The sequence below is a fragment of the Diplotaxodon limnothrissa genome, linkage group LG8 (assembly GCF_057381915.1).
Source record: "Diplotaxodon limnothrissa isolate DT_005_m linkage group LG8, D_limnothrissa_male_GT1.1, whole genome shotgun sequence".
In the NCBI taxonomy this organism is placed as follows: Eukaryota; Metazoa; Chordata; class Actinopteri; order Cichliformes; family Cichlidae; genus Diplotaxodon; species Diplotaxodon limnothrissa.
The window spans coordinates 17006965-17034867 of record NC_140603.1 but is presented as its reverse complement, the minus strand read 5'-3'; the positions used below and the strand labels follow the sequence as shown (position 1 = coordinate 17034867).

The window sequence follows — 27903 nt, the reverse complement described above, 5'->3', positions numbered from 1 at the left end:
GGTGCTGCCCTCCAGTGTTGCAAAGACAAATGGCAGCTATTACAAACGAGTGCTCAGAGCAAATAAGAAGCATTTTCACAGATGTCAGATATTCAGTAACTTCCACTTTTCAAACCATCACTATTTCTCTGTGTATTTAAAAAAAGTCTTCTGATTCTATTTTTGGTTCTTTTACTTATCAAATTTATACTAAGTTATTATATGACTGCTGAGTTTGTTGTGTGTGCATTAACTTGATTTCTCTAGATCAGAATATTTGCAGTCAGCAAGCAGACTATCAGGGTCACCAGAGATGTCAAGAGTCCTGGAGAGCTGCTTGCTTTCATTCTTCTTTCTGTAAGAAAACAACCAAGATCGACAGTGAATTCAAATTTGGTTCATGAATCCAATTATCACAATCCCCTGATTACGCAGCTGTATTATCTACAAGACTGCCAGTGTTGTAAACATGTTACCTGTGTTCAATACTAGCAGTCCTAATGTGAATGCCTTCACTGTCATGGTAGGAAATAGCCCTCACAACTCTTGCTTGGTAACCTGGGTAGCAATGCTGTGGAAACTGATTTCAGCAGATGAAGGAATCCAGTAAAGTAATGTAAGGGATTACTATTGCAAAATAGTAATTGGATTACTGATACTTTCCCATAAGCACAGTGTGTTACTAAACTGTGAATTTGTTTGTGAGACTTTTTCATTTGATTTAATTTAATATGATTGATTATGCAGAAAATATTGAAATGGGCTGAAAGATCTATTGCTTTATTGTGTAACTAAGTAATAAGTAAGTAACTAATGACTTTAAAAAATAAGTAATCAGTAAAGTAATGGGACTACTTTGCTGAGAACTAATCAGCAATTGGTAACTAATTACTTTTTCCACAGTGTGAATGCAAATACTTACAGGTGGCAGTGCAGACAGATGGATGACACGTTGGTGTTAGTGATGTTGTCAGGCGTTGTGTGGAGGCGAGGAAGAAGGAACCCAAACGCAGGACTCGCAGGTAGGTGAAGACTGGTGAAGGTTTATTATAAGGAGTGGATGAACAGAACAGAGGTAGGAAATGGCTGGCTGGCTGGACGACTGACTGAAGGACTGACTGAAAGACTGAATGGCTGGCTGACTGAACGCAGGCGGAAACAACAACATAACATCAATGACACGACAACGATCGGATGGAACTGAGGACTTAAATACACGCTGGGTGATGAATGATTAGAAACCGGTGATTACGCAGCTGAACTTAGTCTGACTAATGATACATGGAAATAACTGGAACACAATACGCAGGCGGTATGCTGGCACAGAAAACATAGATGTGAAAATAAACTGAACATGACAAAACGGAAAACACTGGGTCAACGACCCAGGAACCCTGACAGATGTCTGATCAGAGCTACAGCATCTTGCACTTGCTCAATAATAATAATAAAAAAAAAAAATTCCAGGTAAGATATCAGATTTAGACATAATATTTACACTGTTCAAACAACAAAGAATGCTGGGGGATGAGGCGGGATTAATTCCAGTATTGTGTCAATATGGTAATGGTACCCTAATATATTAAAGAACCAAACTGACAAGCAAAAATCAAACACGCAGCCATTGAAATATGGTGCCGGGCCTATCTCCTTAGCAGAAACTGAAGGGCCCATCAGCTGCCTGGATCACTTCACACTGATCTCTAGCAGGCTGTTCATTGGCACACTGTGGACAGGAGGAGCCACAGCCATCATTGCACCTGGTACCTTCCAGGCTCTCCCAAACTCATCTGGAGATGTGACTATCGTTCCAGATGGTGTGTGAAAGTCATCATTTGAATTTCCATTGGAATTTCCACAAAGTCCACATATTTTTTCTCAGTGTTGATGACAACAGTTAACAACGATCGTTGTGTTAGTTTCATAAGGATAAATAGTAAATAAATGGGTTACGTAGATTTGATTATCCTGGTTTTTAAAGCATGTCAAATAAAAATGAGTGTAGCTTTGATGGGTGGGAAGTGTACCTGTCATTTGGTGGTACACAAATAAACACTGCACTGTATCCATTATAAGTGACACTGTAGCTGAAAATAGTGCTGACAAGTATTCGAGGTCCTGTTGAATAGATAGACACATTGCCTTCATTCAAGACCATAGGTAAATTTCTAGTTACTCCATTCACGAAGAGAAAAGAAAAAAAGAAAGAAAAGAAAATCAGAGGTTAGTTTTTGCGCTTAATTGTTATTTTTTTCTTTCACAGCAGTAAAAAATATCCCTAAAATATATGTAGCTGCCATTTACTTGATAAATCTGAAATTAAATTATTCATAACAATGATCTAATGAGCAATATCATTAACTAATACTACTACCAAACAGTCATCTGAGTTTATTGTTAGTTAAATAACAATAAGTCCTTTGTGAATCCACTCAGGACTACAGTGATAATCTCATAAAGTAGCAATCGTGACAACTACATTTAATATTATTGCACACTGTGTATCAGTATGAAATGTGACAATTATATAACATGACAGTTGTTGTGCATCCTTTCAAACAGAAGCTACATTTTTGTCATGTCACAAATGTTGTATTGTTTTATTACTTATATTTTATAGTTTTATGTTATTTTATTTTTTTTAGATTTCTTCTTAGTTTTATGGGCGTATTATTTTCAGGGTTTATGATACAATAACTTCTTGTTATTGTTCAGGAAGAGAAGGAAAACACCCTGGACCTGTAAAAGCTGGGCATTTTATCAAAATGCAAGCGCTATCTTCCTTGTCTTGTTCTCAGATAAAGTCATTATGTCATAAAGGTTCCAGTTTTCCTGTAAATGAATTGGTGCAGGGGTGGCTGACATTTCATTGTGATAAGTTATTGCACACTGTGTATCATACTCAACTGTGACTCTAGCAGTTATCACTGATATGTAGAGTTTCTTCTTAAACAGAAGATATAGTTTATCATGTCACCAATGTTGCATTTCTTAACTGTTATGTTTAGAAGCTTCTGCTGATTTAACTGTTTCTAATTTATAACATAAGAATGAAAAACAATAATGCTGTGCAATTGTTGTGTCTCAAAAGACCCAGGTGGGTCCGTCAGTGAAGGTAAATGGATGAATAGTTGGTAAAAGTGAACATCCTGAAGGAGAATCGGGCCTTCAGTGGAGATGCCGTTCTGAATCAGCTCTACTGTTCCATCAGCTTCATTGGGACCCCTGAAAGACATTTAAATATCCCAGATTATAAAGCAAAGTAGCAAAATTCATTATGAGGAAGAATTGGTGGAAAACCGAGGAGAGGTCTGTCTGGGTCTGACTCTTTCAAGTTTTTAATAAAGAATGCTAAGACAAGGTGAAGTTGCAAAAATTCTCTTACTCTGCAGTAATAAGATGGGCGGACAAGGTAATTTGGCATGTTGACTGGCGTGGCCCAGCAGGAGTCCAGAACAGTGGAGATCAGATGCTGATCCACTCTTCCTGTTCGCACCTCGACATATAACCTCTGATCTATTTCCATTTCTATGTTTGTGCCACAGCTGAAGGGGAAACAGAAGCCAGGGTCATGGAAGGGGATCATTCAAATGTGCTACTGTCCATGGCAGTTGTAATCTTCTTCCTAATGATGCTACAAAAAACAACAATAATAATAACAATACTACCAAATGATTGTAAATAAGTTTCACCTCAAGAGCTTCTCAATAATAAAAATGTAACATTTTAACACTGAATCCAGTTCACTTCCTTTTCTACAGGTGTAAACTACGAGCTTACAATGTAGTGCGTTATCTCAGACGGAGCATGGCACGTTGTACTTTTAGTGAGGATGAGAACAGCAGCATTTAGCTGTGAATGCTGTGATAGCTGCAGATATTTACAATTTCTTATTTATGTACTTTATCTTTTAGCTATATCTGTTCTTAGTAACTTTGTTCTTATATTCCCTTTTATTGTTGTATAATTAGTGCCCTTAACCTGATGACATATGTGGTACTTTGTTAATAGTCTTTTATTTATTGTCTTAATTTTCCTGTTTTTATTGTAAAGCACTTTGGTGTACCACTGGTCTTTTAAATGTGCTATACAAATAAAGTTGTATTGTATTGTATTGTATTTAACATGCATGAACATCATAATATGTAGCACTGATGTCTGACAACCCCCACCCCTCTCAGAAAACTGCAGCTTTTTTAACAAATAGTAAATGGACCGGTAGTTGCATCTTTTACTCAGTTAGGCACTCAAATCTGTTTCTGTTTCATTCACCCAATCACCCACACATTAATTCATCCATACAGCACATTTTATCGATGCCTATGTGCTTTCAAACATTCACAGGCTCAGACAACAGTGGATGCATGAGGAGTAACTTGGGATTTAGTATCTTGCCCAAGGATACTTTGGGATGTGGAGTGGAGGAATCTGGGATTCAATAGCCTTCCAACTGTTGGAAAACCCATGCAACCACTTGAGCCACACCCTCCCTAAAAACTCCTTGCTGGTGGTCTCTCCCCTTCTGCTATGTAGTCTAGCAACCATACAGTGTTCCACACATTTTACCCACTTTGAGTTACTCGTATAGTACTCCATGAGACATTGACATTGTAAACAAAAATATGCATTCAAACTAGAAAGAGCTAAAATAATGTATGTTTGAAGTAGTGTATGTGTAAGTGTAAAGAGCTTCAAAGTGACGTGTCACTGTAATAATAATTGCAATTTTTAGTAATGCCCTAATGTAAAGTGTTACTGTACAGTTACAATTATGCCACTGCTTGTGTTGCAGAGGTTTTGCAATTACAGTTCAACCAAAAGCTGAAGACCACTTGAAAATGGCAAAAAAAAAAAAAAAAAAAAAAAAAAAATCATATTTGGCATGTTTGGATTTTAACAAGTCTTAACAAATGTGTTGTCTCATTCCCATTTCTTCTTGTTGCATGTTGAAGCTCAACTTGGAACCTTGTTAAGATCCAACCATGCAAAGTATGATTTTTTTTGTGCCATTTTTCAAGTAGTCTTAAGCTTTTGATTGTGGCTGTATCTTCGAGACAGACGGATAGAAACAAACAATTAAAACAATGTTTTGTTTCTTTGTTTCTTTGCTCCAGTTTGAGGATTTGTGTTTGTGTAGCAGAGGAGGAAAATGCTGAAGTTATTTATGAAATTTCAAAAGATAATTACTTTTATTTTTACTTTGTTTTTTAGTTTTTTTGTAACAACCCCAACACTGGTACTAAAAAAGCCAACTTGACAAAATATTGTATATAATACACAAGAGATGTTTTGTTACCTTTCTATGGGGTTGATGCCCACAGCCATAGACAGGGCCAGATTCAGGGGGTATTCACAGCTGAAACGCAAAATAGTACAAGTTGAATATGTTCAATAAGAGTGAATATCCATAATATTTTTGTCTGAGTGCTGTCCCACAAAGATGGTTGTCATTTTCAAAGTGGAAAACCAGTCGTCCATCCTCAGGAGTACTACGCCGATCATACTCTGTACTGTCCAGCTGTTAACAGGGGTTGGACTCCTCTGCAGAAGGACTCCTCTACTCCCGTTGCCTCCAGGAGGGGAAACGATGAAAAGAGAGTCCATTTTCCAGCTTCTTGCCTTCCCTGTCGTGTGATCTACTGTTGCAACCGACAACACAGCACGTACAAAGCATAGCTGACGCTTCCGTGTGCTTTGCTTGGCCTACTGTCATGGCGGGAGGGGGCGTGGAATCAAATCTGTTATAGAAATGATTCAGTTCATTTATGTATTGTGATTCTAAAATGGAGTTTTCCTCCTTTGTTACAGTTACATGAAGAGCCCTCTTTGTAAATTGAAAAAGTGACTGTCACGGATTCAAATATTGGAAAACCAAAATAACAACACTGGTCTGGCTGGGTTGAGTCAAACGATGATTTTAATGTACACGCGTGGGAGATGGACACCGTACGCAGACAGCATCAGATCTCAAAATAGTGGAGCATTGATCAAACTCTTATAGCCTCTAGTGGCCCCCACCTAATCATAAAAGCCTAAACATTCACATTCTTTCTCTCACACGGCGCCTAAGCTACGACCTTGGCTCCCTGTTTATCTGCTCCTGCTGAGATGGGGCAGAAAACCTCTCCGGTATGCTCTGTTCTCTTCTAAGCAGACAAATAAGGCGATGACTTTCTGCGAACAGTATTTCTTATAACTCAGCAGTATAATGCATCATAAAACAATATGATTCATTCACAATAAATCAGCAGTCTAATGTAATGCAAATCAGTTTAACAAATGTAATAGTTATCACCTTCTTCTAATTCAGGAGAATAATGCAAACTAAAACTACATAATAATTCACAATCTTTAATTAGGGGTCTAACATGGCATAGGTAATATTATAATCCCACATGACTCAAAAGCAATGTAGTAACATTTTTATTTAAAAAAAAAAAAGAAACAGAAAAAGAAAGCAAGACCATCAATCAACTCAGACTGTATTTTGACACAGTTTACAAGGCATTAATATTTCAAACATACATTTATTTTTCATTATTTTTATATTTGCTAATGAATGGATGAATACCACAAAATAAATCATGATGTAACGATGTTAAAACAATCCTGAATGACCTGAAGGTAAAACTCATGAACTGGAAACAGAAGCATACAAATATGTTTTTGATCAGATGCTGCCCTCCAGTGTTGCAAAGAAAAACTGCAGAAATTACATGTAGGAGTGCTCAGAGCAAATAAGAAGTATTTTAATAGATGTCAAATATTCAGTAACATCCACTTTTCAAACCATCACTATTCCTCTGTGCATATAAAAAAGTCTTCTGATTCTATTTTCTGTGCTTTTATTAATCAAATCTATACTAAGTTATTATATGATTGCTGAGTTTGCTGTAATTTGTGCATCAACTTGATTTCTCTAGATCAGAATATTTGCAGTCAGCAAACAGATTATCAGGGTCACCAGAGATGTCAAGAGGCCTGGAGAGCTGCTTGCTTTCATTCTTCTTTCTGTTAGAAAACAACCAAAATCTACAGTGAATTCAAACTTGGCTCATGAATCCAATTATCACAATCCACTGATTATACAGCTGTATCATCTACAAGACTGCCAATGTTGTACAAATGTTACCTGTGTTCAATACTAGCGGTCCCAATGAGATGCCTTCACTGTCATGGTAGGAAATAGCCCTCACCACTCTTGCATGGTGACCTGGGTAGCAGTGCTGTGGAAAGCAGAGTGATTTCAGCAGATGAAGGAATCCAATAAGTGGTATGAAAGATTTTTTCCCAGTGTTAATACAAATCGTTATAAGTAGTACGTACAGCTGTGCAGTAATTGTGTCTCAAAAGACACAGATGGACCTGGCAGTGCAGGTAGATAGATGAAAAGTTGGTAAAGGTGAACATCCTGAATGAGAAACGGGCTACGGTGGAGACGCCGTTCTGAAGCAGCTCTACTGTGCCATCTGCTGGATTAGGACACCTAGGTAACAGCATAATGTGAAAGTTGCAGTGTTAATGTGCAAACAACTTAGTTATGATAAGAAGATAATTAAAGTTCACCCATCACAAAAGACAAAAAAAGAAAAGAAAAGTTAAGGCAATGTCTTTACTGTGTGGTGATCAGATCCCAGCGCACAGGGTAGCTGGGATCATTAACAGGCGTTGCCCAGCAAGAGTCCAGGATAGTGGAGATCTGCCGCTCATCGATTCCCTGTGTCTGAACCTCAATGTATAACCTCTCATCTATTTCCATTTCTAAATTTCTGTTTCTGGTCAAAGGGAAGTGGAAGCCAGGGTCCCGGTAGGGTATCATCCTCAAATGATAATGGCCCAGACCAGATGGATGTCTCTTGTTCACAATGCTACAGGTAAACATGATAAAACAAGATGTTTTCAGGATTTGGAATTCATAAAGTGGTCAGGTGTGTGTGCATTTTGTAGCAAAATATATACAATTAATAATTAATAATAATTAAATGTGGCAACAATTAATTACAATTGGAAATAATTAATTTATTAAATATTCACAGCACATTTAATTAATTAATTGAATTCATTATTTAATGATGTATATATTTAATTCACTTTGGCACTATTGTCCCCATGTCTCACCTTGAAATCACCCATCAAACTAAGGGGGCGGGGTTAACGCTGCCACTGCAGCTTCGCTAACATTTGATTGGTTGCGGTGCAAAGTAAGTCAAGACAGGTCGATCCTAGATAATCGATTGCTTGTGTGGACTTGGGGCAGCCAGGTATCCCAGAATGCATTTCAAATCACAGGCAGCAATGGTAGTGGTGTAAAGCTTTAAAATACCCCGTTTTTCTGTCACCAACTACACTTTTAATAGTGTTTTAGCTGCGAATGTTGTGGCGTAATCTTCACATGTCTGGTCAGGATGTCAACATAGAACATGTTTTCAGAGATGTCACTAGCTCTACTAACAGTCAGCTGAAAGAGTGCAGCAAGCTCCATCTTAACTGTTTTTTATGTTTGTTTGTTTGTTTTTTGGGGGCAAGGGGGGTTAACTGGTTTGTTTACATATTCCACTCTCCGTGTTCCACATGTTGCATTTGCAGATTCTCTCTTCTATCTCTTTGCTTCTGTAACATGAAGAACGAGCTGACATTTTTCTCATGACACCAGCGATCAACAGGCCTTCAGTTTACCTGCATGCATCCTCCTCCTCACCTGTCAGATGTTTAACACCTGCTGCTAATTTAAGAAACACGCCCACGTTACCTGGTGATAGTTACAGTTTAACTGGGCAGTTGGTGCTCTATATAATGCAATGTCAGCGCATTTTTCTGCACAAAATAAGTAAATCTAGTATTTTTTTTCTGAGCGCACAGCTGCTGGAGCTTGTTTCACTACAGAGCACTTTATAGGCGAACCCACTTTATCAGCAGCTGATGTCCAATCATTGGCACACAGCTTTGAAACCTCACCTGAGTTTTGGCTCTCAGTGGTTAAACACTGGACTTGATTCACTCAGGTTCTGTCTGTCGGTCACGTTTATTTCGCTGTTTTATTTACAACTGAGCAAATCGGTTTGGCTGACTTTAAAGTTACGTTTCATAACTGCATAGTTTTACTGAAGTTTAATGGTTCACTGGCACATGTGTTAGACCGAACCATTTGCTTTTCTTTATCTGGTGTGTTTGGGATTTTTAACAGTGAATTGTCGAAACAGGTTTGATCGTTTCCTGCGTGTATTAATTTGGTGATTTATTAAATGTATTCATGTTATTCTAATCTGCTGCTGAGTCTCTTATGCTGATGAAAATGCAGATAACACAGAGACAAACTGACGGTTCATCTCTATTACAACAGTGTTGCGTTAGACTGCTATATTTTTGTGTTCTTTATGCTGTAGATTTTTCACGTCTCTGGAATTGGCAGTAATAAGGAAGATTTTCTGTTAAATCATATTGATATGACCTGTGAATTATTCATAGATGACCGTTAGATTAGTCAGCTGGGAAACTCTGGGTTAACTCAGAGAGCTGAAGATATCGTGGATATGCTGACCTCGCTCCGTGGAGTACAGGGCCGTTTACCCTCATCATTAATATTCACAATAAAAATATTAGCCAAACATCATGAAGTCTGTATGTGTTTCATAGTGTCGAACAACCTTTGTACAGTATAGCAGTTACTACATGACGGAAACACCAACATTATTTCTTTTAATAAAGTTTATGTGTTTTACACAGGTGACGCTGATTATTGCACAAAAAGCACAAAGATCAGATGTTAATCGGATTTATTTGTTCTCTCTCCTCCTCAAACATGATTTTTAATGTTAGTTATAATTCAGAATTGGCAACTGAAACAAGTAAGACACATAAGAACATCAGGAAGTAAAAAACCCGAAGTCAGTGTAGTGCGGGGGTTTATGGCAGCTGTGTACCGAGACCTGCGCTTTTTCGGCGGTAATAACAGCTCGATTGCTTGCGAGGCGAGTGGGTCTAGCCCACGCTTTGCCGTGAGACTGGGCTGGGCAGACATCTCAGAAATCAACAAAACACTTTTGTAAAGAGGCTATATCTTGACAAACCGACCAGATATTGAAGATTAAACCAATACATTCTCGGCTAAAAAATATTAAAACGGTATTTGGTGACACACAAACAGGATTTTTCAAAGTTCAGTTCTGTTAGTTTCCACATGCCGGTTGTTGGTGTGCTAAAAATAATGGCCACCAGGCCGAAGCAATGATTTGGACTCTATCAGCATTAACCCCGCCCCTTGAGATTGGTGGATGCGGTTGACAGATAAAATAAATTCATTGTGAGACCTAAAGGAGTCAACTGTGCCAAAATGAATGAATTAAATACATCATTAAATAATTATTTAAATGTGGCAATAATTAATTGATTAAATGTGTCAAAAATATTTATTTAATTAAATAATATCAATTCCAATTAATTATTGCCACATTAATAAATTATTTAATAGTGTATTTAATTAATTCATTATGGCAGACCTGGCGTTCCATACATTAGAACAATGTTTGTATTAAACAAAAACAGGGTAAAATGATGGTGATTCACATGGTCATATAGTCATGAAGACAATCAAAAACTGAAATTTCTATAAAGCTCAGCGAGCTATGTACCTTTGGAAGAGCAGCAACCACAATGTCATATAACCAAAAAGTAAAAAACAAAAAATGTAAGCCAGATGGTGTTGTGGTTATCACCTTGCTACAGGTTTGATGCCAACATCCATAGACAGTGCCTGGGTCAGAGCATAGTCACAGGAGAAGTGCAGGTGGATGCTCTTCTCATGACTTTCGAGGCCATCATGAGGGTCCACATCCCCGCTGATGGTGTTCTCATAACTGAAGTGGGTCCCGTTGCTCTTAAGAGTAAGAAGACAAAAGATTTTAAGCATATTTTCAAAAATTAAAAATGCTGCCCAGAAGATTCATTCAATGTACTAATTGTACCCTCAGCATTGTCCCACAAAGCTGGTCATCATTGTTGAAGTGGAAAACCAGTCGACCATCCTCAAGAGTCCCGTTGCAGGATTCATCTCGAAGATGGAGGGCATCAGAGTGGAAGCCGGCCTCAAACAGCTGACAGCGGGACAGAGATATGGTGCCAGAACTACTGACACAAGTGATGGACGAGTCTAAGAAGGAGAGAGAAACACAATCTGACTCGTTATAGCATGATATTTTTTAAAGCTGAGTCATCAATACTGATTTGAAAGACATTTGTTGACTTGACTGCTTAATATAAAGGCTGACTAATGCAATAAATACACTACAGATACTGCTGAAGGTTTTAGTTAGCCCGCACCGTAGCTCTCATTGTTTGGCCGATGGTGGTGCTCATTACAGAAGCAGCCATAGACACCGTCCTTCTCACCACACCACTCGTGCTCTGTGCAGTCCAGCTTTTCACAGGGGTCTGACTCATCTGCAGACACAGAGAAAGGATCATCAGTGATGAATGGCAATGATTTAAATTTGTATTAAATGTCTTATTTGAGCAGTACAAACATACCACAATGCAAAGCAGAGCGCCAGTCAGGGATGTCTGGCCCTAGAACAGAGCAGGTTTTCTCATAGGCGGAGACAGCGGAACACAGCATGCCATTGGCTGGAGTGTAGAGGCAGAGGTCATAGACACAGGAAGAGAAAAATGGCTGGGGGTCAGAGTGCAGGTGGCAGGTGCTGAATGGGCCGGTGGTGTTGGTGATGACACTGCAGAGTTGGGAATATTCTTCTCTAAAGGTACAGTCATTCAGTCCATCATCATCTTCATCAGTGGAGCCACATCTGGAAAAGACAAATCATACTGCCATCAGCTACTGCCTTGTTGAAGCATCAATAGTGATTTCCATTGCAACTCACCCTGGTTGGCTGGTGGGTGACTTCCAGCTGTGTCCAAAATAATTATCATTTTGTGCCAGTGTGCCATTGGGTAAGACTTTGTCATCTGAAGGATCATAGTTAGAGTTTCCACACATCCCTGTGACTCTGTCATGACGGTTTTGGCCCAGTCTGACCAGTAAAGTGCTCTGACCATCAAACTGGACTAGCAAGTCAGAGGCATCAACCACTATGTAGCTTCCCTGCCTTACCACCTGAGCTAAGATTCCCACTGTGGTGGGAAGAGAAGCATCATTTCCATTTACCTGAGAGGACAAGAGATGCAATAAGTGTGTGTTGTTACTTTTGTGCAGATTAGACAAAGTAGAATGCTGTTCATCTTAAAAGTGATAGATAGTTTACCGTTACTCTTTTATTGGGTCCGATCCTGATGTACACACTTTCTGGATGATTTGAGAGATATATGTCCACTGCAGACACAAATGACACACGGTTGTTACCACGGTGATTGTTGGTGGCTATCACCTGAAACTGTGTTTCGTTAGTGCCATGGTTTGTGCTCTCAGCGATGATGTAGGAGCAAGTTCCCTGGAAATGAGCCAAAGCTCCATCAAAGGTGATGTAGTGTGGATCCCCCCACACAGTGCAGGTGGACATGGCATCATAACAGCCCAGCTGGCCGTCTCTGATGGAGCACTGCTGTTCAGGAGTGCAAGACGAGGCAGAACATCGTAGGTCATTTGGAGCGTGACATTCACATCTCTGGGAGCAACCGTCTGTCCAGAAGGACTCGCCAGCCTGTGAACCACACCACACCAAATCATAGCCAAATTGATACAACAAATATAGTTCTTAAAATACCATTTTGAAGGGTTTTGTTTTCATTAATTGTAGGTGATTTAGTGCAATAATTGCTAGATTACTGCAAACTGCAACTAATAATATAATAAATATTTTGACAACTAGTTTGACAACTTTTGATCTTTCTCCCACAGAGAGGACAGATGCTAAATGCCACAATTTCAAGAAATATGTGGAACAGAGCTGCATGAAAAAAAGTATTAAATTGTTCTGATGTAGCTGTATAATCTTCAACTGATTGTTTAATGCATTCATTTATTTAGGGACAGATTTTTATTTATTTATTTAAAATGCAGTTTAAAGAGTTAGAGCATCATTCTGCCTGTATAGCTACATATTAATTATTTTCTTTTTAGTGGTGTAATATAAAACAGTCATAATAGCTATGCTGAATATATGATAGCAAATTAATTAATTGTAGGTGATTTAGTGCAGTAATTGCTAGATCACTGCAAACTGCAACTATTAATGTACTAAATATTGTGACAGAGCAACTAGTCGTATCTGTTGATCTTTCTCCCACAGAAAGGACAGATGCTAAATGCCACAATTTCAAGAAATATGTGGAACAGAGCTGCATGAAAAAAAGTATTTAATTGTTCTGATGTAGCTGTATAATCTTCAACTGATTGTTTAATGCATTCATTTATTTAGCGACAGATTTTTTCCCCCCCAAATTCTGCAGTTTAAAGAGTTAGAGCATCATTCTGCCTGTATAGCTACATATTAATTATTTTCTTTTTAGTGGTGTAATATAAAACAGTCATAATAGCTATGCTGAATATATGATAGCAAATGAAGACCTTTTTTTGTGATCCTAAGATTTCAGTTATATGAAACTATAAACTGTAGTTTTGCATTTTGCAACCCCTATTATTTGCTATTTCATAGAAACTACCACGTTTCCAGGTATTCATCATGCTTCCTGAAATTTTTCATTTGGTTTGGATTTTATTTGGTTATTAACATGGAACTAACATTTTTTCCATGTTGCAGCCCTGATTCCTGGTTATTAGACCTAAACTACCACATGTTTCCAGGTAACGTCAATTTGCATTTTGTAGCCTTGTTTCTTGGTTATTGAACAGAAACCAACATTGATTCCAGGTAAGATATCAGATTTAAACATAATATTTACGGTGATACTGTTGTCAAACAAAAAAGAATGTTGGTGGATGAGGCAGGATTCATTCCAGCATTATGGCAATATGGTAATGGTATCCCAAAACATTAAAACTTAAAATCATATTAGTATCTTGTTACCCTATTATTATGAGGTTAGTATATATAAAAATGTGTTTTATTGCTAGTGATTGTGACTATACTATTACTAATTGTTTTTTTAAGCTCATGTACATACATTTGTATCCATATTATCACTTATAATTTATGGTCTGTTATTACATAGATTTAAATGTAATAGTACTCACTAGATCACTTGGTTATTACTCTGGAAATGAAGTGGCAATTATTTGCTATATATCTAGTTTTTATCTTCCTGTTTCCACCTTGTTACCTCAATATTACCACATTATTACTGAGCTGTAATAGACTCTGTTGTTTGTTTAATATATATTTCTGAATTTTAAGCTTTGTCACAGTCCAAAACACTTCACGAAGCTTTCTAAATGTAAGAAGGGCAAGTCTGCTGATTCTGCTGATTTGAAGGGAATTACTTCAAAGAATATTTACTATTGACTTTAATATGTCTTACATCATAGTAGAATCCGTCATACTGGCAGCCACAGCTTTCCACTGGGACACACCTGGTCCCACTCTTGATGAAGCCTTCATCACAGAAACATCCCTCAGAGCAGAACTGCTCACAGGTTTCATCAATGCTACTGGCACAGGTGTGGCCACAGTCAGTACCGCACAGCTCATAATGGCTGTTGGCTGGACAGTCCAGTGCTTAATAAGTGAGAAACGTGACAAATGGCACTAGTCAGACATACCACTTTTAATGTAATACAGTGTGGATACAGTGAGTATTGTAAAATTGTTGGACATTTTATTTCTGAAGTGGTTAGCAAATTTCTTGTACATTTAGATATAAATAAAATATAATGACATGTTGACTCACTGCAGGTGGTGTTCTCTCTCCAGGGATAGATTCGAACATTAGCAGACTGACAGGCACTGACATATGATTCAATGGCACTGCACAAGAGATCGTGGCCTTGATTTCCTGACAAACATACATCAAACACGCAGTCGTTGAAATATGGCGCCGGGTCCACCTCCTCGTGGCAGAAACTGAAGGGCCCATCAGCTGCCTGTATCACCTCACACTGATCTCTAGCAGGCTGTTCATTGGCACACTGTGGACAGGAGGAGCCACAGCCATCATTGCACGTGTAGTTGCCTGGAACCTTCCAGGCTCTCCCAAACTCATCTGGAGATGTGACTATCGTTCCAGATGGTGTGTGAAAGTCATCATTTGGATTTCCATTGAAATTTCCACAAAGTCCACATATTTTTTCTCTGTTGATGACAACAGTTAGCAATAGTCCTTGTGTTAGTTTCATAAGGATAAATTATTAGTAAATAAATTATTTATATAGCTGGGATTATCCTGTTTTTTAAAGCATGTCAAACAAAAATTACTTCAGCTTTGATGGGTGGGAATTGTACCTGTAATTTGGTGGTACGGAGATAAACACTGCACTATATCCATTATAGGTAACACTCAAGCCAAAATTAGTGCTGACAAGTATACGAGATCCTGTTGCATAGATAGACACATTACCTTCATTCAAGATAATAGGTAAATTTCTAGTTACTCCATTCACCTAGAAGAGATATGCAAAGAAAATCAGTGGGTAGTTTTTCTACTTTTTAATTGTTATTTTTTTCATTCACAGCAGTAAAAATATCCCTAAAATATATGTAGCTGCCATTTACTTCATACACCTGAAATTGTTCATAACAATCATCGAATGAGAACTATCACTAACTACTTACTTGTACCAAACCTCTTCTGTCCCTTGACATATGCACGTCGTAGCCCCAGACATTCACAAAAACTTCAGCTACTATTGAAAGTGGAAGCCCATTCAATGCCTCATTCTTAGTTTCCACGGAAAACTGATTGAGCTCATCAGTGGCATTACAGAGGGTCACCAGAACATAGCGGCAGGTTCCTTGGAAGTCATAGGCCTTGCGATCAAAGGTGATGTAGTGAGGGTCTCCAGAGGCAGAGCAGGTGCCATGAAGGTTGGGATGGCAGCCAAACTCGCCCTCCACCACACGGCAGGACTCCTGGGGCCCACAGGAGTTGGGAGTACAGTGGACGTTCCCTGTAGTGCCGTTACAGGTACACAAGCTCTGACATTCTTCACCATCCCAGAACTGCTCACCACCTTGGTGATAGCGTCCTTGATGATAGCATCCACAAGATGTTGGTGGAACGCACTGGTCACCATTGAGGATAAAACCATTGTTACACTGACAGCCCTCCTGGCACACAGTATCACAGGTGAAGGGGAAAGAAAGGCTGGGGCAAGCAGAAGGACAAGAGGTTCCACAGAGTTCATAATGGCTGTTTGATGGGCAGGTTAGTGCTGGAGAAAAACAAACAGGTTAACATAAAAAAGCATTTTTAAACATTTGGAGATCATGGCTAGAATTAATTCAAAAACAGTTGAATGCTTACCACAGCCAGTTGCATTTCTCCATTGTCCTAAGGCAACACCCTTCTGTTGACACATTAGTGCATAATCTCGTAGGACACCACACAGAGTTGATGCTGGATTGTTAGAGCCCCCCATGATCTCCACACATACATCCACCTGCTGGCTCGGGTCAACCACAGACCAACAGGGTACAAATGGCCCATCTGGTGAGCTGAGAATGCCACAGTACTCAGTAGAATTGTAATTAGTTGTAGAATTTTGGTTCATGCTTTCCACGCAGTGAGCAGCCAGAGAGCCATCTCGCCAACTGTCTCCAAAGTCCTGAGAACTGTTGATCAGGACACCGTTGGGTGTATTGAAGTCATCATGTGGATGACCATTGTAATTACCACAGAGTCCACCCAGTGAACCATTGTAGACACCAGGAGCAGTGACACGGACAAAGTGAGGCCAGACTGTCTGCACAGTTACACCAAAGGAGGTGCGAATGATGACACTGTAAATGCTGCTGTGGAAGATCTGGATTCGGTTGGATGTAGTGCTGAAAGGTAGCCTGATCAGCTGACCGTTAACCTGCAGGATCATCCAGTTTTTTGCAGTTAACAAGACTTAAACAGTATTGTGTCCGTGTACACATAAATAAATATATAAGGAAGAACATAATTTTAAGCAAGTGTTCCATTCACTTACCTTCACTTTACTGTTCCTTGCCATCTCAATAGATACGTGTATCCCCTCTGCTTCAAAATGCAGAATTCGTGCAAAACCATGCTGGCCTCTTGGCACTTTTTCTGCTGTCACCATGAAGTGTGGGTGACTGGACAGTCCCATAACTTTGGCAAGTGTCAATCGACACGCCCCAGGATATTGGTATGTCAGTCCATCAAATGTCTGATATGACCCTGGGCCTCTGATCCAGCATGTTTCATAGCTATTTGGTCTGCATCCTCTTTCTCCATCCTCCACCCTGCATGATTCAAGTGGGCCACAACCATGAGAGTGGCAAGTCATGGAGCCATAACTGCAGCTACAACGTCTCCCACAGTCTCCGTCTAGTATTGCAGTTTTTCCAGATCGGTAGTAACGGCCCTCAAAGCTGCAGCCACACTCAGCATGAGGGACGCAGACCCCACCACTGAGGATGTAGCCTGAATCACAGATGCAGCTTTCCTGGGGAGGTAGAGGGCAGTTATGGGTAGAGTTGGGATTAACACAGGTAGGTGGACATCCTGTGCCTTCAGACTCAAAGTGGCTGTTGGCTGGACATGGGATTTCTAGGCATAAGAGAACAACATCGATATTTACATCGGTGGAATTTTAATACAATAATATTTTGAAATAATGCAAAAAAAAAAAAAAGTGATTAACATACCACAAAAGCCAGGTGTCCTCCAACTTGGTAGCCGAATACCACTTTGTTGACACTGACTTGCATACACACTTAGGGCTTGACAGAGAATAGGTCGGTACCCTCCTCCTACACACAGATCATACACACAACTGTCCACAAAGGACTGTGGAGGAAGTTGCTGATGGCAAGCCGTGAAAGGTCCAGAACTACTGCTGAGGATACCACAGTGGTCAGTGTTGCTGTACAATGCTGTCTCTTCTACAGTGCAAACAGCACAGTCCAGACCTCCGCACTGTGGCCCACAGCCAGGCTCATCATCCCCAGATGCTTGCCAGCTGTTAGCAAAAACCACATCAGAGCTCACAACCTCACCGTCACGAGTTTGAAAGTCATCTCTACGAATGCCATTGAAGTTTCCACAAAGACCGCATGTACCATTCTGGTAAGTGTAGGGCAAGCTGATCTGAACATGATGATTTGTGTCATAAGACACCGCTAAACCAAAGTCAGTGCTGACAAGCACAGAAAAACCTGACTCATAAACCTGCACGGTGCCATTGCTAAGGGAGAATGGAGTGGATGCAAAGTTCCCGTTAACCTGTAAAAAAACCAGCAAATATATCAAGTGAGAAAAGTATATCTGGTCATAAAGTGTAGAATTTATCCAGAATCAAAATGACCAACCTTAGCCTGACCACGACGTCCTTTGACAAGCTCAATTGTGTCATTGTAGACATGCACTTTCACCAGTCGTGTCCAAGAGACTCGAGTACTGCCTCTGTGCTCATTTTTGCCTTCTACTCTGTAGTAGGGCCGTCCACTATTACATTGCTCAGAGAGAACATACGTGCAAGTGCCTTGAAAGTGAAACACTGTGTTATCAAAGGTGTAGTAATGGGGATCACCGCTTATGGTGCAGGTTCCTCTTGGCACTGTCTGACAGGAGAACTGGAAGGAAGCTGGCTTGCAGATCTGTGAAAAGGAGCATGGCTCATTGCGGCACTGCAAGCCTGTTGAGGTACATGTGCACTTCTGTGCACAGGTCCTGTCACTCCAGAATGAAGCACCCAGCTGCACTAATTCACCTTAAAAAGAATAAAAGGAAATGTCCCTTATGCCTTGTGTTAAATGTCCAGACATTTACATTCATAAAGCTTTAGGAAAAAACTTTCAAACCTTACATTTTTTTCATGTACTGTCAAATAACAGCAGGAATTGCCTCAAGGCACTTTATATTGTAAACTAAAGACCCTCAAATAACAGAGAGACCACTGCAACAATCCAACAATGCCTAACAGCAGTCTGAGATGTGCTCTGTTGGGAGGATACGGCACTATGATTTCATTAAGATAAGATGAGGCCTGATTGTTCAAGACCTATATGAGGAAAATAATTTTACATTTGAATCTGGCTTTAACAGGGAGCAAAAGAAGGGAAGCTAGGATAGGAGAAATATGTTCTTTCTTTTTAGTCCCTGTCCGTACTGCAGCATTTTGGATCAACTCAATGCTTTTCAGTGAGTTTTTGGGAAAATCTGATAATACAGACCGTTCTCACTCCCGAGGCGTAACATCCCGACGTTTTGTCACGTCCCATGGCGTTCCTGAGGAACGCGAAAGGTGACCTTCCGCGTTCTTATGGTACGCGCCGGGTTATGGATGAAATCAAGTGGAATGACGGTCCTGCGGTAATAGACGTTCCAGCCCTGTATTCCAGCCCTAAACCTAACCTTATTCCTAACCCTAACCATAACGTTATTCCTAATCTTAACCAGTACTTTAATGGCATGAAATAGTGTTTTCCCAAGCGATGTTGAGAAAAAGAGCAAACATTTGTAGATTGAGACCAAACGGTTCTCATATTCCCTCATTTTTCCGATCTCGTCATTTAGGAACGTGTTGGGTGTCCAAAAACATAATATGTTGACAATTTGTCACCTAGCATAAAATGTTACACTTTGAGAGTGAGAACGTGTTGGATAATAACGAATCACAGTAGGCCAGACTTTAACCCTTTAAGACCTACCATAGAACCAAGTCCGCCAGAGCTTACTTTATATTTTTACATGCTGTAGTGCCATTTTTGGGAGCATTTCAATTTGATATACATCAATACAACCATTATAGCCCAAATTTTAATAATATGTCTGCATTAAGTGCATAGTAATTACATAAATTGCAAAAAAGTGCAATAAACTACAAAAAATAAATCGTTTTTGTTTTTTTAACATATATTTCTAGTTAGAGAAATTTAAGAGGCTTATCCCTCAAAACTTTAAATACAAAAAAGTTGCACAAAATAGTTTCCCACCACAGGAAATTTATTTTGAGTGTCTTTATAGTTTTATTTTTGAAATACACCAATTTTTATATACTGCAGGAAAAACGAAAATAAATATTATAGTGCAAATTTGCAAAAAAACAGCATATGCATCAAAATAAACTATTTCCAGCAGTGCAATATGAGTCCTAAGCATCCCAGAAACGACACAGAAAGTCATAGAGTCAAACATAACTTTTAAAAACACCAGTGTAGGCTCATGAGGCCCTGATGGTAAAAAACTACATTTCCGGAAAATGACATCACTTCCGGTTTTGGGCAGGACATGGCGGACATGCGATAGTTCACGCTGATGGATGTAGGAAGTGTTACAAACAGCTGATCGAATCAGCAAAGCGTGTTTCTGGAATATTATGTTTTTGTTGCTGCAAGTGCTTTTTATGCAGTTTTTGCAAAGCTATATGTGGAAGGAAACTGTGACTTAGGACAAGCTGGTGGCATAAGATGTAAGTACAACTCCTCCGGTTTCATATGCAAAAAAAATTATTGTGCTAGCTTATGTGGTTGCAATGCTACCAGGATTTAAAGATAGTTATGCAACACAGAGCGTGCCCGCTCCGACCGGCTTTAAAGGGTTAAGTAATGAATGCATGAACTAATTTTTTGGCGTCACTCTGAAATAGGATTTTTCTAATTAAAATGCAAGAAAGCCATTCTAATTATTTGTTTAATATTAGCACTGAAGGACACAACCTGGTCAAAAACAATGCAAACATTTCTCTTAGTGTTACTGGAGGCCACGGTAATCCCAATCCGAGTGTGCATCTGGTTAGACATCATGTTTGTAAGAGTTTTATAGCTGAGTACAATAATCTTATCTTTATCTGAATTTGAAGCAGAAAATTAAAGATCATCCATGTCTTTATGTCTTTAAGACATTCCTACAGTTTAGTCTCATGGTTTCATTGACAGAGCTGGAGATCATCTGCATAGCAGGGAAAATGTACACGATACCTTTGAAAGATACTGTGCAGGTGGTAGCATTGTAACAGCCCAGCTGGCCGTCTCTGATGGAGCACTGCTGTTCAGGAGTGCAAGACGAGGCAGAACATCGCAGGTCATTTGGAGCGTGACATTCACATCTCTGGGAGCAACCATCTGTCCAGAAGGACTCGCCAGCCTGTGAACCACACCACACCAAATCATAGCCAAATTGATACAACAAATACAGTTCTTAAAATACCATTTTGAAGGATTTTGTTTTCATTAATTGTAGGTGATTTAGTGCAGTAATTGCTAGATCACTGCAAACTGCAACTATTAATGTACTAAATATTGTGACAGAGCAACTACTCATATCTGTTGATCTTTCTCCCACAGAAAGGACAGATGCTAAATGCCACAATTTCAAGAAATTGTTCTGTTCTGATGTAGCTGTATAATCTTCAACTGATTGTTTTAATGCATTCATTTATTTAGGGACAGATTTTTTCCCCCCCAAAATTCTGCAGTTTAAAGAGTTAGAGCATCATTCTGCTTGTATAGTTACATATTAATTATTTTCTTTTTAGTGGTGTAATATAAAACAGTCATAATAGCTATGCTGAATATATGATAGCAAATGAAGACCTTTTTTGTGATCCTAAGATTTCAGTTATATGAAACTATAAACTGTAGTTTTGCATTTTGCAACCCCTATTATTTGCAATTTCATAGAAACTACCACATTTCCAGGTATTCATCATGCTTCCTGAAATTTTTCATTTGGTCTGGATTTTATTCGGTTATTAACATGGAACTAACATTTTTTCCATGTTGCAGCCCTGATTCCTGGTTATTAGACCTAAACTACCACATGTATCCAGGTAACGTCAATTTGCATTTTGTAGCCTTGTTTCTTGGTTATTGAACAGAAACCAACATTGATTCCAGGTAAGATATCAGATTTAAACATAATATTTACGGTGATACTGTTGTCAAACAAAAAAGAATGTTGGTGAATGAGGCAGGATTCATTCCAGCATTATGGCAATATGGTAATGGTATCCCAAAACATTAAAACTTAAAATCATATTAGTATCTTGTTACCCTATTATTATGAGGTTAGTATATATAAAAATGTGTTTAATTGTTAGTAAATGTGACTATACTATTACTAATTGGTTTTTTTTAAGCTCATGTACATACATTTGTATCCATATCATCACTTATAATTTATGGTCTGTTATTACATAGATTTAAATGTAATAGTACTCACTAGATCACTTGGTTATTACTCTGGAAATGAAGTGGCAATTATTTGCTATATATCTTGTTTTTATCTTCCTGTTTCTACCTTGTTACCTCAATATTACCACATTATTACTGAGCTATAATAGACTCTGTTGTTTGTTTAATATATATTTCTGAATTTTAAGCTTTGTCACAGTCCAAAACACTTCACGAAGCTTTCTACATGTAAGAAGGGCAAGTCTGCTGATTCTGCTGATTTGAAGGGAATTACTTCAAAGAGTATTTACTATTGACTTTAATATGTCTTACATCATAGTAGAATCCGTCATACTGGCAGCCACAGCTTTCCACTGGGACACACCTGGTCCCACTCTTGATGAAGCCTTCATCACAGAAACATCCCTCAGAGCAGAACTGCTCACAGGTTTCATCAATGTGACTGGAACAGGTGTGGCCACAGTCAGTACCGCACAGCTCATAATGGCTGTTGGCTGGACAGTCCAGTGCTTAATAAGTGAGAAACGTGACAAATGGCACTAGTCAGACATACCACTTTTAATGTAATACAGTGTGGATACAGTGAGTATTGTAAAATTGTTGGACTTTTTATTTCTGAAGTGGTTAGCAAATTTCTTGTACATTTAGATATAAATAAAATATAATGACATGTTGACTCACTGCAGGTGGTGTTCTCTCTCCAAGGATAGATTCGAACATTAGCAGACTGACAGGCACTGACATATGATTCAATGGCACTGCACAAGAGATCGTGGCCTTGATTTCCTGACAAACATACATCAAACACGCAGTCGTTGAAATATGGCGCCGGGTCCACCTCCTCGTGGCAGAAACTGAAGGGCCCATCAGCTGCCTGTATCACCTCACACTGATCTCTAGCAGACTGTTCATTGGCACACTGTGGACAGGAGGAGCCACAGCCATCATTGCACGTGTAGTTGCCTGGCACCTTCCAGGCTCTCCCAAACTCATCTGGAGATGTGACTATCGTTCCAGATGGTGTGTGAAAGTCATCATTTGGATTTCCATTGAAATTTCCACAAAGTCCACATATTTTTTCTCTGTTGATGACAACAGTTAGCAATAGTCCTTGTGTTAGTTTCATAAGGATAAATTATTAGTAAATAAATTATTTATATAGCTGGGATTATCCTGTTTTTTAAAGCATGTCAAACAATAATTACTGCAGCTTTGATGGGTGGGAATTGTACCTGTAATTTGGTGGTACGGAGATAAACACTGCACTATATCCATTATAGGTAACACTCAAGCCAAAATTAGTGCTGACAAGTATACGAGATCCTGTTGCATAGATAGACACATTACCTTCATTCAAGATAATAGGTAAATTTCTAGTTACTCCATTCACCTAGAAGAGATATGCAAAGAAAATCAGTGGGTAGTTTTTCTACTTTTTAACTGTTATTTTTTTCATTCACAGCAGTAAAAATATCCCTAAAATATATGTAGCTGCCATTTACTTCATACACCTGAAATTGTTCATAACAATCATCGAATGAGAACTATCACTAACTACTTACTTGTACCAAACCTCTTCTGTCCCTTGACATATGCACGTCGTAGCCCCAGACATTCACAAAAACTTCAGCTACTATTGAAAGTGGAAGCCCATTCAATGCCTCATTCTTAGCTTCCACGGAAAACTGATTGAGCTCATCAGTGGCATTACAGAGGGTCACCAGAACATAGCGGCAGGTTCCTTGGAAGTCATAGGCCTTACGATCAAAGGTGATGTAGTGAGGGTCTCCAGTAGCAGAGCAGGTGCCATGAGGGTTGGGATGGCAGCCAAACTCGCCCTCCACCACACGGCAGGACTCCTGGGGCCCACAGGAGTTGGGAGTACAGTGGACGTTCCCTGTAGTGCCGTTACAGGTACACAAGCTCTGACATTCTTCACCATCCCAGAACTGCTCACCACCTTGGTGATAGCGTCCTTGATGATAGCATCCACAAGATGTTGGTGGAACGCACTGGTCACCATTGAGGATAAAACCACTGTTACACTGACAGCCCTCCTGGCACACAGTATCACAGGTGAAGGGGAAAGAGAGGCTGGGGCAAGCAGAAGGACAAGAGGTTCCACAGAGTTCATAATGGCTGTTTGATGGGCAGGTTAGTGCTGGAGAAAAACAAACAGGTTAACATAAAAAAGCATTTTTAAACATTTGGAGATCATGGCTAGAATTACCGTATTTCCCGGACTACAAAGCGCACCTGAATATTAGCCGCACAAGCTAAAATCAGGGGAAAATCCTGTTTTGTACATACATTAGCCGCACCTGACTAAAAGCCGCAGGTGTTTCAATATTGACTTATCATATGTAAGAGAATATGCACAAAGCGAATTGTCAGGAAAGAGATGGCTGTTTGGAGACACACCCCTTTTATTAATATTTTGAAAAACAAGTTATGGGTACATATTTGCACATGTGCTGTGCTTCATAAATGAGTAACAAATGTAGTACATAACAGTAACCTACAGCACACCAGAAAAATAGATTCGGACTACCTTTTAGGCTCAGGTGCAGTGACACGGCTTTAACAAGAAGAAAAGTCAGTCATTCACCACCATCTTCCTGCGCACTAAAACCACCAAAGTCCTCTTCTCCAGTGTTGGAAACGAACAGGCTCAGGATGGCTTCGTCATCCACTCTCAGCTTCTTTCCTTCGTTGTCACTTTCAAAACCAAAGATAATCCTCATTGTCATTGTCAGTGTCGGAGTCGAACACCCTCTGAAGGGCCGTGGCGGTGTCCTCCTCTTCATCATGCAGCAGTCCAGCCCTTCGAAATCCGTTGGTGATCGTGGATGTTTGCACACTTTTCCACGCTGTCAGAATCCACCGGTAGAGTTGAGCACAACTTGCTTTTCGCAAGTTTATCGCCGCTCATCATCCACGACTCCCGCTGAACGCGTAGCGCTACTTTGAAGTTTGTTTTTCGCGCTACTTGTACGGCACTATGTTGCCTGGCGGATGGACATGTGACCAACATACCACTCTTGAACCCCGATCCTTCCGCCAGGCAACGTAGTGCCGTACAACAGCGGAACAAACAAAACAAATCGTCTTACGATATCACAAAAATCATGGACAATCCATAGAAAAGCCGCACCTGACTAAAAGCCGCAGGGTTCAAAGCTTGTGCAAAAAGTAGCGGCTTATAGCCCGACAATTACGGTAATTCAAAAACAGTTGAATGCTTACCACAGCCAGTTGCATTTCTCCATTGTCCTAAGGCAACACCCTTCTGTTGACACATTAGTGCATAATCTCGTAGGACGCCACACAGGGTTGATGCTGGATTGTTAGAGCCCCCCATGATCTCCACACATACATCCACCTGCTGGCTTGGGTCAACCACAGACCAACAGGGTACAAATGGCCCATCTGGTGAGCTGAGAATGCCACAGTACTCAGTAGAATTGTAATTAGTTGTAGAATTTTGGTTCATGCTTTCCACGCAGTGAGCAGCCAGAGAGCCATCTCGCCAACTGTCTCCAAAGTCCTGAGAACTGTTGACCAGAACACCGTTGGGTGTATTGAAGTCATCATGTGGATGACCATTGTAATTACCACAGAGTCCACCCAGTGAACCATCGTAGACACCAGGAGCAGTGACACGGACAAAGTGAGGCCAGACTGTCTGCACAGTTACACCAAAGGAGGTGCGAATGATGACACTGTAAATGCTGCTGTGGAAGATCTGGATTCGGTTGGATGTAGTGCTGAAAGGTAGCCTGATCAGCTGACCGTTAACCTGCAGGATCATCCAGTTTTTTGCAGTTAACAAGACTTAAACAGTATTGTGTCCGTGTACACATAAATAAATATTAAAGGAAGAACATAATTTTAAGTAAGTGTTCCATTCACTTACCTTCACTTTACTGTTCCTTGCCATCTCAATAGATACGTGTATCCCCTCTGCTTCAAAATGCAGAATTCGTGCAAAACCATGCTGGCCTCTTGGCACTTTTTCTGCTGTCACCATGAAGTGTGGGTGACTGGACAGTCCCATAACTTTGGCAAGTGTCAATCGACACGCCCCAGGATATTGGTATGTCAGTCCATCAAATGTCTGATATGACCCTGGGCCTCTGATCCAGCATGTTTCATAGCTATTTGGTCTGCATCCTCTTTCTCCATCCTCCACCCTGCATGATTCAAGTGGGCCACAACCATGAGAGTGGCAAGTCATGGAGCCATAACTGCAGCTACAACGTCTCCCACAGTCTCCGTCTAGTATTACAGTTTGTCCAGAGCGGTAGTAACGGCCCTCAAAGCTGCAGCCACACTCAGCATGAGGGACGCAGACCCCACCACTGAGGATGTAGCCTGAATCACAGATGCAGCTTTCCTGGGGAGGTAGAGGGCAGTTATGGGTAGAGTTGGGATTAACACAGGTAGGTGGACATCCTGTGCCTTCAGACTCAAAGTGGCTGTTGGCTGGACATGGGATTTCTAGGCATAAGAGAACAACATCGATATTTACATCGGTGGAATTTTAATACAATAATATTTTGAAATAATGCAAAAAAAAAAAAAGTGATTAACATACCACAAAAGCCAGGTGTCCTCCAACTTGGTAGCCGAATACCACTTTGTTGACACTGACTTGCATACACACTTAGGGCTTGACAGAGAATAGGTCGGTACCCTCCTCCTACACACAGATCATACACACAACTGTCCACAAAGGACTGTGGAGGAAGTTGCTGATGGCAAGCCGTGAAAGGTCCAGAACTACTGCTGAGGATACCACAGTGGTCAGTGTTGCTGTACAATGCTGTCTCTTCTACAGTGCAAACAGCACAGTCCAGACCTCCGCACTGTGGCCCACAGCCAGGCTCATCATCCCCAGATGCTTGCCAGCTGTTAGCAAAAACCACATCAGAGCTCACAACCTCACCGTCACGAGTTTGAAAGTCATCTCTACGAATGCCATTGAAGTTTCCACAAAGACCGCATGTACCATTCTGGTAAGTGTAGGGCAAGCTGATCTGGACATGATGATTTGTGTCATAAGACACCACTAAACCAAAGTCAGTGCTGACAAACACAGAAAAACCTGACTCATAAACCTGCACGGTGCCATTGCTAAGGGAGAATGGAGTGAATGCAAAGTTCCCGTTAACCTGTAAAAAAACCAGCAAATATATCAAGTGAGAAAAGTATATCTGGTCATAAAGTGTAGAATTTATCCAGAATCAAAATGACCAACCTTAGCCTGACCACGACGTCCTTTGACAAGCTCAATTGTGTCATTGTAGACATGCACTTTCACCAGTCGTGTCCAAGAGACTCGAGTACTGCCTCTGTGCTCATTTTTGCCTTCTACTCTGTAGTAGGGCCGTCCACTATTACATTGCTCAGAGAGAACATACGTGCAAGTGCCTTGAAAGTGAAACACTGTGTTATCAAAGGTGTAGTAATGGGGATCACCGCTTATGGTGCAGGTTCCTCTTGGCACTGTCTGACAGGAGAACTGGAAGGAAGCTGGCTTGCAGATCTGTGAAAAGGAGCACGGCTCATTGCGGCACTGCAGGCCTGTTGAGGTACATGTGCACTTCTGTGCACAGGTCCTGTCACTCCAGAATGAAGCACCCAGCTGCACTAATTCACCTTAAAAAGAATAAAAGGAAATGTCCCTTATGCCTTGTGTTAAATGTCCAGACAT

The 27903-nt window shown here is 40.1% G+C and overlaps 1 pseudogene; it reads right to left on the bottom strand.

Annotated features, from left to right (window-relative positions):
• Window positions 1-242: 242 nt before the first annotated feature.
• On the bottom strand, window positions 243-27903 carry LOC146626673 (IgGFc-binding protein-like; annotated as a pseudogene).